Source organism: Felis catus, chromosome D1 (assembly GCF_018350175.1).
Source record: "Felis catus isolate Fca126 chromosome D1, F.catus_Fca126_mat1.0, whole genome shotgun sequence".
NCBI lineage: Eukaryota > Metazoa > Chordata > Mammalia > Carnivora > Felidae > Felis > Felis catus.
This window is the reverse complement of record NC_058377.1, coordinates 103,851,268-103,863,757: the sequence shown is the minus strand read 5'-3', so window position 1 is coordinate 103,863,757 and position 12,490 is coordinate 103,851,268. Positions and strand designations below refer to the sequence as shown.

General features: G+C 46.0%; 1 long non-coding RNA gene and 4 other non-coding genes across 5 annotated transcripts; 1 reads left to right on the top strand and 4 right to left on the bottom strand.

Moving 5' to 3' along the window:
• Positions 1–9: 9 nt before the first annotated feature.
• TRNAK-UUU lies at positions 10–82 on the bottom strand. Its single transcript has one exon. It is a non-coding gene; the product is annotated as a tRNA-Lys (tRNA).
• A 1,161-nt stretch (positions 83–1,243) lies between these two features.
• On the bottom strand, positions 1,244–4,179 carry LOC111556687. The gene is made up of 2 exons (XR_002736373.2): positions 3,388–4,179; positions 1,244–2,412 (listed from the first exon to the last, which is right to left on the bottom strand). It is a non-coding gene; the product is annotated as an uncharacterized LOC111556687 (long non-coding RNA).
• TRNAL-UAA lies at positions 3,175–3,257 on the bottom strand. Its single transcript has one exon. It is a non-coding gene; the product is annotated as a tRNA-Leu (tRNA).
• TRNAR-UCU lies at positions 3,604–3,689 on the bottom strand. The gene is given in 2 exon segments: positions 3,604–3,639; positions 3,653–3,689. It is a non-coding gene; the product is annotated as a tRNA-Arg (tRNA).
• On the top strand, positions 3,972–4,044 carry TRNAV-UAC. The gene has a single exon. It is a non-coding gene; the product is annotated as a tRNA-Val (tRNA).
• Positions 4,180–12,490: the final 8,311 nt, after the last annotated feature.

Here is a 12,490-nt window from a genome sequence, read left to right as displayed (position 1 = left end):
AATAACCTCCGCCCGAACAGGGACTTGAACCCTGGACCCTCAGATTAAAAGTCTGATGCTCTACCGACTGAGCTATCCGGGCTCGTAAGGGAGGCCCTCTCCTAACCCTATCCGCAGTGAAATAGGCCATGTGGCTGCACTCTTTTCTCACTGAATTAATACCCTGAGTCCTTTTACTGATTTCCTGAAGGTGAAACTACAAAATCAAGATCCAGTGGGTGTTGGGCTGAATGGAATCGTTTTCTCTCCCATCAGAGATAGACTATAAAGAAAAAACCTGCCTGCCTCACCTGCCCCGCCCCCGGGCAGCCCCCTCCCCCCCCCCCAACTAAGTACTAGCATCCTAAAGGGAACATCCCCTTAAAGAAGTCTCCAGATTTAGGAACTCTGGGCGTGCTTCTGGTTGAGCAGCGGGATTTTAATTCCAGTGTTGGTCTTTGGAGAGCCCCAGAGCGTCATGTGGGTGGCGCATTGTGAATAATTGATTAGGTGTCTGATAATCTACTCCACAGACGTTCATCGAGTGCATGCTGCTCTCCAGCACTAAGCAAATTTAGGCTGCCAAGACCCAGTCCTGGTCCTCAGTGCAGCAGAAAGATACACTAACAGACGCAGTCAAGCGCTTTGATGGTGGGAAACTGGCTTTCTTAGGCGCCCGGCCGACACCAGAAGGGGCAGCCAAGTCTTCCAGGGGGATAGAGAAGCCTGAACTGAGCTGTGAAAGGTAACTGGGCCCCTGTAGTCTTGGAAAGAGAATTCTGAGCAGAGGGAACAGCGAACAGGAAGTCGCCCAGGGAATCTGAACATTTTCCCAGAGCTTTCGCTGAAAGGTTTTGGCCAGGTGGGATTTTATATGTTGAGGAAGTCCTACGATCCTGGCAGCTGTGTCTCGCACTCAACTAATCTTTTCATTCATCCTGCTCCCTTGTTGCCATATGATTTCTTGGGGTATTGGACAAGATCCCTTGAAAGGAAGGGAATCCTATGATGGAGAACCTCACAACCATTTTAGCCCTGCTTGGGCTTCAGAGACATTCCCTTACGTTGGGGAACGTTGAGGCTTGAATTCTTTTAGGAAATGTGTACGATCAGGAACGTATCAGGAATGAAATGTATCAGGAAGTAGGAGCAATGTTTAAGGTAACCTGTTATGGAAAGATATCCATGTTATGTTAAACAAAAACACAAGGTGCTATACAATATGTATGGGATATTTGTGTGGAAAAAAAATAAAGGATCTGTATATGAATATACATTCTTTAATCACACATTTTGTATATTTGGGGTTTACCTATACATGAGATGTTTAAGGATAGAAGACAGTTCAATAAAAATGGCTACATTTTGTAAGAGGAGGCTCTCACCATTTCCTTTGGGTACATCTGTGTTATTGGAGTAAAAAAATGCATTCTTTTCATAATAAAATAAATGAAAAAAATGAAATCTGCTAAATTATTCCATCCTTCTGGGATCACACAGGGAGCCCTTCAAATCCAGGCATCCCTGATCCTGTGTTTTCTACAGATCCCAGCAGAGAAAGGGTAAAAGCACAAATTTTCTTCCCAGAATGGGGGGGGGGGGAAAGGAGAGGATGAGAGGGAGTCCCTCCAAGTCTCATGGTTTGGGAGGGGAATCGCTCTATTGAAAAACCACAAATGGATAAGGTAGCGTTCACAAATGAGGATGTGGATCCCTAAGAATCAGATGACAAGTCTAGATTCTACCAAGAAAACCAAAACCAGCTTCTGCCACCCCCCTTACCCCCCCAGGAGAGGAGCTGCCTGTGCTAGGAAGTCAGTCCTGGGGGGCTTAGCCTTTGGCCTAACCTCAGCTTCTTACAACAGGGCTCTGTTCACAGGGCCCACTCAGTACAGTGCTGAGTGCGAGAGAGGGGGAAGATCTGCTTCCTGCTCTCCTGAGACAAGACTAGATCGACAGGTACCAAACACTGAGAACCAAAGTCTCAAACTGTATGTCCTCAAGCGTTAACAGTGTGAAACCGGACTACTCAGCATAGAGAGGATTCACTGAAGCCGGAGCTGTTTACATGTCATTTAACAGCTGCAATGCTTTTTTCCACTCCCTTCCGTCCTCCCCAACCCCCCAGTCTTGAAATGCCATCCTCTCCCCACTTTCCAAGTTCCGTTGGTTTGGGAAGTTCCCTCTGAACTTTAAAGACAGGGATGAGGACTTGTCCAGAGATCCCTGCTTGATCCTCTCCAGATCTGCTTACGGGTTACACGTGCTGGGGGCCTCTGAGGCTGTCACTCCTGCTGCACTCACCACAACCTACCTTCAACACCTGTCTAATTGGGTCAGTCTTCCCTCCTCCAATGTTTCTGCTGGGAGGCAGAGAGTCCCATGTGTCCCCGGTGCCTGGTCAGTGGCTGGCACAGATCAAGCTCTCAAAACCTGTTGTGGAATGAATGAGAGTCATGGGTCACGGGAAGGTTTTAGTGAAGATTTGGAGAGCAGATTTTGGGAGTTCTTGGGAGTTTCTGATTGGTAGAGAGAGGGGGAGAACCTTCCTGTCAAGGTGAATGATTTCCACAAGTGGAGTAACTCTGCCCTGAGAAAGTTCTATGCCACTCTATTGGGCCTCCCTGTTTTATTTACTTGACAGCGCTTATTTCCATCTGAAATTCTGTTTATTTGCTTGTTTATAAACCATCTCTTTCCTCTGTCACTCTGTGATGCAAGTGCCGCTGGACAGGGATCTTGTTGGTGAGGACCTTGTCTTTTTTGTTACCTTTCTTTTTTACTTTTCCTTTTCCAAAATTTTTTGCATTCCCATAACCCCGGCGTTTAGAACAGCACTTGGCATACAGAAGGATCTTAAGAAATAACTGTCGACTAATTTCACAGGGTGAACGTTTTTACTCCCCCCATCCCAACGTAGTACAGTTTTACACAGACCCTTTCTTTCAGTTTTCCAAACCATCAGTTCTGAATTTGCTGCTACACTTCCCGTGTCTGGCAAAAATACCAACCCTCAGAATAAGAGGTCATTGCCATGTAACCATTCCGGCCGTCTTCGTTACTCTGATTCCATCATAGTCTCTCAGCCTAATAAGATTGAACACACACAGAGGGTCCTTACTGTTTGTTTACCATCTTGAAAGCCCTGGGGAAACTCGAAGAATGAGTTCGTGTTTGGAAAAGCAGAAGAGCTGTTACCAGAAGTGGGGTTCGAACCCACGAGGATATAAATCCATTGGATCTTAAGTCCAACGCCTTAACCACTCGGCCATTCTGGTACGCTACAGGCTCGCGGTTACTTTTAGTTAACTTGAACAATATAGAGTTATGGAGGTATCCAAACAATTAAAAATTTGGATTGAGATGTAAAAGGACAATGTGGGGGCGAAAAAAATCTCCGAAACTTACCAGGTCGTGCCAATTTCTCCGCCTCCAGTCACCGGAAACCCTGGGGCCCCCTGAAGGCGACTGGGAAGACTCGGGTGACAGGTCTCCCAACAACTTCATACGAGAAGACACCACAGGGAGTTGGAATGAGTTTCCTTCCTTTTCATAGTACGCGAGTGAGATGGGGAATTTTAAAGGTGTTAAGGTGGGTATTTTCTTCACTTCCCAAAACAAAAGCGACTCTGGTGGGACTCGAACCCACAACCTTTGAATGCCTCCATCTGTCTAGAAGTCCAATGCGCTATCCATTGCGCCACAGAGCCAGGCAGTTGGACCCTTCCGCGCTGCTTACATCAAGGCAGGCGCAACGTCTGCCCCGGGACACCCGCCGCGGGTCCGGCCGCGCCTTCCTTCTCGGAGAAGTGGCGGAGCCCGTGCAGCCGAGGAGAAGCGTGGGTGGGAGCTGCGCTTGGCGGCCCGACATCCTTCTGATAGTTCCTCTCCGTGAGCGGTCGCTGGGCATCAACTCTCAGTCTCCTCCCACACTGGAAAGAGAAAGGTCTTTATGTGCACTTATTTCACCCTGGAGAGCCACTGCAGCGCGCGGTTCCATAGTGTAGCGGTTAGCACATCTGCTTTACGCGCAGAAGGTCCTGGGTTCGAGCCCCAGTGGAACCATGAGGCTGTAACCTTCCCTTTTAGCGCTGTTTTCAGGTTTTGCTTTGTCAGCCAGATCTCGAGTTTTACTCCGGGAAGCGAGAGACGCCGCGCTTCCGCCGGGACTTGGCGTTGAGCCAGGCCGCGCGGGCTCCGGTCCGGTGGGCGCCTGCGCAGATCGGCCGCCGCGGCTGCCCCCGGGTGGCGCCTCTGGGGAGGTGCAGGCCGCCGGGCGGGGCTCCGGGCGCAGCGCGCCTCGGCGCCTGCGCCTTCCCGACCGCAGTCCTGCCTCCCGGTGGCTGGGCAGGAGTCCTGGGCCCACCTGCTCCTCCGCCACCTTTAAAGGTGGCGGCCACCGCTCCGTGGGGGGATACCCGGAGGACCACCTCCTTCTTTTGTTGATCAGCACCAACTCCACTGACCTCATTGTTTATTGAAATTAAAAATCCTCTTGAAAAATTACATGCACATGTTAAAGATTTCAAAGAGCTCCACGTGTCTTACAGTGATGTGCCCCTCTCACAAAGCTTGTCTCCTTGACCAAACTCTAGCCCAGCTCCCCTGAGCCCTCCTGTCAGTGAGGCCTGTCAACCCCGGCCTAGGAAGACTTGAACAAACAACAACGCTGAGTTTCTAGCAGCATCCTAAGGTGACCCTGGGTCCACTTACAGTGCTGAGAAGACTGGCCAAACAATTTACTGTTGGTTCCAGCCAACGCCTGACACAGGGCCCCTGTGTTTCAGCCTCTGTGGGAAGGTAGGAGCCTAACTTCCTTAGAGTTAAGAACCAGTTTAGCAAACCCACATGAGGTTTTCAGGGACCAACTCCACCTGCTTCTAGATTTTTGTAATTTTCGCTCCCTGGGTCTACTGAGCTGCCATCACTCGCCTCCCGGTCCCCTCATGTACAAATCGAAGGTGAGTGCAGTCGACGCTGGACACTTTTCCCTCTTGCCATAGTATATTACTGATTAGAATCTGTGCTGTTCCCTTTAACTCGTGTCCAGCTTTCTCTTGGATACCTCCTGCCTTTCAACTGCTGGGGGTTTCTTTTGTGACCCTTCCGAGCTATTCTTTGCACTCTCCAGTGTAGACGTGTATTTCCTTTATTAGCCACTTCGGATTTTTGTCCAAAAGATAGCATACGATTGGTACTGCTCCCCTCAACCCAACACTATTCTGGAAATCTTACTATGTCGTTCTTAAAAGTCTGCTCGATCTTTGACTTCCAGCGTTTGGATGTACCATAATTGTTTAGTGTGTGGTATTTGATGAACAATTAACCTGTGGTCCATCTTACAATGCTGTGGTGGATTTCCTTGTTGATTGGTTTTGGGGGTAGATCAACATAAAGAGCAATAATAGCAAAATCTTGACTAGGCGTTTCCTACGTGGTTAGGCAGGAGACTCAGTTGACTCAGGGGATACTCAGGATGATTGTGTTATGATCTAACCCATTTGGGAGACGAAGAAGAAGCATAGAGAGGGTGATTGCCCAGGGTCACACTGGCCAGGGACAGAACAGGGTACCAACCGAGGCAGGCAGAGTAGTGCCTTTTTGTTTTAGAAAAGGAATTGCCAGGCATATGTATGTTATATTTCTATGAATGCTTTCACCTCCAAAGAGCTTGGACAATATTATATTCCCACCAACGTGAGCGTGCTTTGCTTCATCTCAGTCTCTCTTAAATAAAAAGTATTAACGGGCTTTTGGGTCTCTCTGCCTTTTGAAAGGGAAAATGTCTCAATTTACATGTCTTTTATCAGAGTAAGGTTGAATATTTTTTCATATGCTTAAAAACCCATTCTCTTTCCTCCCTATCTTCCTTTTTCCCTTCCTCCTTTCCTTCCATCCTGCAATCTGTTCAATTCTTGTGTACAGTTTTCTATTGTATTGTTAAGGTTTTCTTATTGATCTTTTGGTGCTTTTTATAACTATAGATTTAGATATGTTTGCAAATGTATTTCCCAGACTTGCTGTTTGCCTCTTAATTTTATTTTTGCTACTTTGTGCTATGCAGCCATTTAAAACGGTTAATGTAGTCAAATTCATTATCCTCTTTTTTATTTATTTTTGAGGGGGGGCTTTAAAATTTCTTGCCTGGAAAGTGCTTCCCCATTCTGAGAGTATATTCCAAAAGTGATGCTATATTTTCTCCAGATTATTATTTCCTTAAAATTTATCTGTTACATCGTTGGTCCTTTTGAAATCTCTATAACTAGTGCTGTGGTCTGAATGTTTGTGACGCCCCAAAGCTCATATGTTGAAAGCTAATCCTCAGGGTGAAGGCTGGGGGTGGGGTGGGGGCTTTGGAAGGTCCTGAGTATAAAACCTTATGTGGGATTAGTGCCCTTTTAAGAGAGATGCCAGAAAGTTCCCTCACCCCCTCTGCCATGTAGGACGGCAAGAAGGCAGTGATCTATCAACGAGGGTGTGGCATTCTCACCAGACACCAAATCTGCTAGTTCTTTGACCTTGGTCTTCCCAGCCTCCAGAACTGTGAGATGGGTTTCTGCTGCTGCTAAGCCACCCAGTCTGTGATATTTTTGTTACAGTAGCCTGAACAGACTAAGACACTGGATAAACCATGAGACAGGGACATTAGACCCCTATAGAGGGATTTTATAAATCACTCTGGAGGATTGGGGTGTGTAAATCAGTCAACCTGGTAAAAATCACATAGTTTTCAAAAATCAGACTGGTTCTGCCTGTCTCTAGCTTCGGGTTCCTTAACATCCTGTCCTTAGAACTTTCCAGGAGTTCTGCTGATGTCGGCTTCCCTTCTGGTACTCATTGGGCTCATCAAGCCACCTTCCTTCCGCTTTTCTGTGTTGCATCGGCTGGGCTCCTTCCCTTCTCACAAAGGGCATAGCTTTGGGTGGCGTAGCGCAGACTATAGAAGCTCAGCCTGTGGACTCCAGAGCCAAACTGTGGCTTCAGTTCCCGGTTCTGTCGCTCTTGGTTGTGTGACCGTGGCACAGTACATAACCTGTCTGTGCTGTGTGACACTGGCTTGGTTGCTTAACTGCTCTGTGTCATAGTTTCCTCCTCTGTAAAATGCAGATAAAGCTCAGGTGAGATTCTCAAGAAGATTGAGTAAATTACTGTATGTGAAACATTTTATTTATTTATTTATTTATTTATTTATTTATTATTTTTAGAGACAGAGAGGCAAAGGGAGACAGAAAGAGAGAGAGAGCAAGAGAGAGAGAGAGAGAGAGTAAGAGAGAGAGAGAGAGAATCCCAAGCAGGCTGCACACTCAGTGCAGAGCCCAGCTCAGGGTTAGTGGGATCATGACCTGAGCTGAAATCAAGAGTCAGTCAGTGGCTCAACCGACTGAGCCCCCCAGATGCCCCTGTACATAAGTATTTCAAATGACATGCATGGGGTAAACACTTAGCAAATGTCATCTATCATCATCATCATCATCATTATGATTTGGCAGATAAGTCTGGTAAGTTTAGGTAGAACAGTATGGTTTTCCCATGGGGACATTTTAATTTTTTAATTTTTTAAAAATGTTTATTTATTTTTGAGAGAGACAGCAAGCAGGGAAGGGGCAGAGAGAGGGGAGACAGAATCCGAAGCAGGCTCCAGGCTCTGAGCTGACAGTAGAGAGCCCGATGTGGGGCTCAAACTCACGAACTGCGAGATCATGTCCTGAGCTGAAGTCCCGTGCTGAAGTCCCCAACTGGGCCACCCAGGTGCCCCCCCACCCCCCCACCAGGGTATTTTCAGAAAATGCTAAGTGCTCAGAGCGTGAGCTCTGCATTTACTGACCTCTCTTCTTGCCTTGTAGGGGCTCAGTCTTCTTCCTTTGTCTTTTCATGTGGTCTGTCCTCTGCTTCCCCTTTTCATAAGAGCATCAGTAATCCGGGACTAGGGCCCATCCTAATGGCCTCGCCGTAGTGCAATTACCTCTATAAAACTGTCTCTCTCCAAATAAGGTCAGTTCTAACTTTCAGTGCCATGAGATTGTTCAGCAGGTGGTGCTGAAGACGAGAAGGCCCTCCCCTACCGAGCCCCCCAGCGCCCCCACACTTACCATTTTACCAGCAATCTTACCCGTAGGTATTTACCCAAGGGCCATGAAAGCACCCATTTACACAAAGTTGGATGTGTAAATGTTCATAGCAGCTTTAGTCATAATCCCCACACTGGAACCAAACCGAATAGACTTGACCGGCGAATAGGTAAGCAAATGGTGGCACAGCCATGCCACTGCAAAGCCCTTAGCGAGAAAATGGAATGAACTTCCGATGTACGCAACAACGTGGATACATTTCAAAAGCGTTTTGCTAAGTGAAAGAAGCCACATGGGAGGGGCGCCCGGGGGGGCTCAGTCCTCTAAGCGTCCGACTCTCGATTTCGGCTCAGGTCATGGTCTCAAGGTTCGTGAGACGGAAACCGAGGTGGGTTCTGTGCTGATAGCGTGGAACCTGCTCGAGATTCTCTGTCTCCTTCTCTCTCTGCCCCTCTCTTTCTTAAAATAAATAAATAAATAAATAAATAAATAAATAAATAAATAAATAGAATGGTTTGGTGCAAATGTTCATGTCTTTAGCAAAGGTGCACGCTGCCTTTGACCTCAGTTCTTTCTCAAAGGCACGTGGTTTTATGATGTGATTTTTCAGTGCCATGACGTCGTGCAAGACGTGATGCTGGATGAAAACTTGAAGGCCCTCAGTCCTTTGGGAGCCCCACTGTCCCCTATTTTCTTGGACTTTCAGCCTGCTGGCATCTCCCGGGTTATTCAGATAGGCCCACTGACCTTCAGGATTTAGAACGTGGCTCCTTTTAGTGGCTGTCACCCGTCCCCTGCGTGCTGACACTGGACAGGGGTAGTGAAGGGAGCAGAGCGGAGCACAGGCACGCTGTTCCATATTAATGGGTCTGAGGGTTTGGTAGCTGGACCTGATGGTCTGGGGGGGCTTCATACGTGCCCAGTGGTTTTCAAGCTCTTTTCACTGGAGCACGTGCTAAGAAATACGTTTTATTTACATCAAGACCACTATACTCAAGTAGAGTGAAATAAAGCTTTCAGGAATGAAATGGCCTGAAATAAAGGTTTCAGGAAATGATGCTTTATTATTATTATTTGAAGAATTCTGTGCCTTTTATTCTACCCTAAACTATTCAATTTAATTAAAAAAAAAAGTGCATGCGCAGACCTATTAACGACTCACACCCCTTAGAGTTTCTGCAGTTTGAGAAACACTGACCTGGGGGGGGGCACCTGGGGGGCTCAGTCGGTTAAGCATTTGCCTCTTGGTTTCGGCTCAGGTCATGATCTCACGGTTCCTGGGATCAAGCCCCGCATCGGGCGCCGCACTGACGGTAGGGAGCCTGCTTGGAATTCTCTCTCTCCTTCTCTCTCTGCCCTTATCCTGCTCACACAGTGTCTCTCTTAAAAATAAATAAATAAACTTAAAAATAAAGAAGACAATTAAAAAAAGACAAGACAAGAAAAACACTGACCTGGAGCAGTGCTGTCAAAGTGCGGTGAAACACAGGCCCCTCACACCAGGACCACCGGAAAAAGGATGTGGATTCCTGGTATCCAGGAAGACTATTGATCTCTTCACTGGTGCCTGGGACTTTACATTTTAAGTAAACGGCTAGATGATTCTGTGCCCGCTGAGGTTTGGGAACCACTGGCCCAGGAGCACATTGGCTGCCCTCACAGAGGCTTCCAACTGTGATCTGTGGATCCCTGAGGACTACAGTGGATGTACCTCAGGGAAACATCTACAGAGTGGCTTCTCTTGATCTGTGTGTGAGTTCATGTGCAAAGTCGTTTGTCTCAAAGAAAGATCTGAAATTGGGGGAGAGAAAATGCATGCCATAAGATGCATTACTTCATCTCTGGAAGTAAAAAATTTCAGTTAAGTTCTGTCTGCCAAAGGCAGAATCATGGAAGGGGAATGGCTCCCTTTAGAGGTAAGGAAATTAGAAAACATTCTGCTTTGTAGACCCTAGTCCTGATTGAAGAGGAGCTTTCTCAGAAATACAGCTTCCTAATGTGGGAGATATTGAACAATTTAGCAAAAACTTAAATATCTTGTATTAGAGGGGTGCCTGGGTGGCTCAGTTGGGTGAACACCCGACTTGAATTCAGCTCAAGTCATGATCCCAGAGTCAAGGGATTGAGCCCCACGTCTGGCTCCACGCTGAGCGTGGATGGAGCCTGCTTAAGATTTCTTGTCTCCGTCTCTCCCTCTCCCTCTCTCTACCTCCTTGCCCCTCTTCCCCGTTTGCACATGCACTCTCTCTGTAAAAAAAAAAAAAAGTATCTTGTATTAGAATCCATATGTTAAAAGATTGTTGTCCAACAAGACATTCTCATCACCTTAAAGGAGAAGAAACATATTTGCTTGGGAAATGGATTTTAATCGATACTACTTGTCTGTAAAGTACCACAGTGTTTTTGTAAAAAAATTTTTAAATGTTTATTTAGTTGAGAGAGAGAGAGAGAGCATGAGCAGGGGAGGGACAGAAAAGGAGGTAGACACAGGCTTCAGGCTCTGAGCTGTCAACACAAAGCCCAACACAGGGCTCAAACCCATGAACTGTGAGATCATGACCTGAGCTGAAGTCAGATACTTAACCAATTGAGCCACCCAGGCACTTCTAAAGTACCATAGTCTTTTGGGAATGCCATAATCAATTAATTTTCTCTTAAAAGTAAGCGTGTGTGTGTGTTTTAAAATTGACATGCTATATATATATATATATATTTTCCTGTTCTAAGCAGTCTATATGTAAGCATACATGTGTATATACAGGACACACACATATTTTTTTTTGTCTCGTGAATCCTCAATTCATTATTTACCTCTTAAAGACGAAATGCTAAAAGAGTGTATGAAGAAAGGAAGTTTAAGTTTTAAGAAAAGCATGATTTTTTTTGTAAACAAAGTGATTTATAAGGGGGGGGGTAGGAGGATGAACAAAGTAGATGAAGGGGATTAAGGGGTACAAACTTCCAGTTATAGAATAAGTAAGTCACGGAGATGAAAAGTACAGCATCGGGAATATAGCCAGTAATATTGTGATAACTTTGTATGGTGACAGGTGGTGACTACACTTACTGTGTTGAGCACTGCTGGGTAATGTAGAGTTGTTGAAGCACTATGTGTGCACCTGAAACTAATAGAACATTGTATGTCAACCATATTTGAATCATAAAACTTTCTATTTTATTATTTTTTTAACGTTTATTTATTTATTTTGAGAGAGAGAGAGAGAGAGAGAGAGAGAGAAAACGGGGGAGGGGCAGAGAGAGAGAATCCCCAGCAGCTTCTGCACTGTCAGCATGGAACCCAATGCTTGAACTCATGAACCGCAAAATCATGACTTGAAGTGAAATCAAGGGTCCGACGCTTAACCGCCTGAGCCACCTAGGTGCCCCAAGTAATACTAATGAAAAAAAAAATTAAAGTAATTTACAAGTAAGAAAATATCTGCTACTGTTGATAAAAGAACACACTGGTGAGGGCAGAATGTGATTCTGTATTCTGGTTCAAAAGGAAGTTTGAATTGTTCTTGCTGTTTTTGTAACATGGGTAATTCGATACAAAAGTCAAGGCTGAGGTCAAAAGTGAGGCGAATGGTTTTAATTCTAGGCAGGAAGTAACAACCACCCCAAAGAAGCAAATGTAGATCTTTTAAAAAAGATCTTCCAGCTTTGGTGAAACAGCCATGAGTCCAGGATCTGGCATAAGCACGTGTGGATTTTGTTACCAGTGTTTGCCTTGCTTTGCTGTGCTGAAGTGTTCCACCCTTCTGCACCTGGGTCTCTTGGGCTACCTTTGGACTTGGAGTCACCCCCTCACGTCCACCCACTGCAGCTTTCCAGTTCTACATCTCCTCTACCCTCGGAGGACACCTGGCGCCTTTGACTAATCCAACAAACCATCTGAAATGAATCCCCAGAGGCATACCCCTGAAAATAGACTCAGAGATGCCCCCTCCCCACCGTCAAGACCAGCAGATTGCTATGGCCATCCGGAGACGTATCTAACTCCGGAAGTGGTGGCATTCTATCTAGCTTGTCCCCCATGAACTGTGTCTATCTTAGGAAGTATTCTAAGAGCAGGGATTTCAAGCCAGCACCAAGGGAGGAATACTAGGCAGGGTTAGAGATGTTTGGGATGGGCTATATTTTGGCAGGCTTCCCTTACTTGTGTTTTTCTTGGAATTGGGCAGCGCAAATGGCTCTTTACTTCTTTTACTTCATGCATCCATCAGAGATTGCATGGGAGAGAAGCCTGGGATCCAAATGCAACCCAAATTCTAGTTGACCACCAACTTCATCTCTTTACTTGACAAACTTAATAGGTTTCCAGGAGACGAACTCAAACGAAATATTGTTTTCTATTCTCTTAAAAAGGAGGTCTGGATAATGAAAAATGAGTTTCTTCTTCTTCTTTTTTTTAATGTTTATTTTTGGGAAAGACAGAGAGA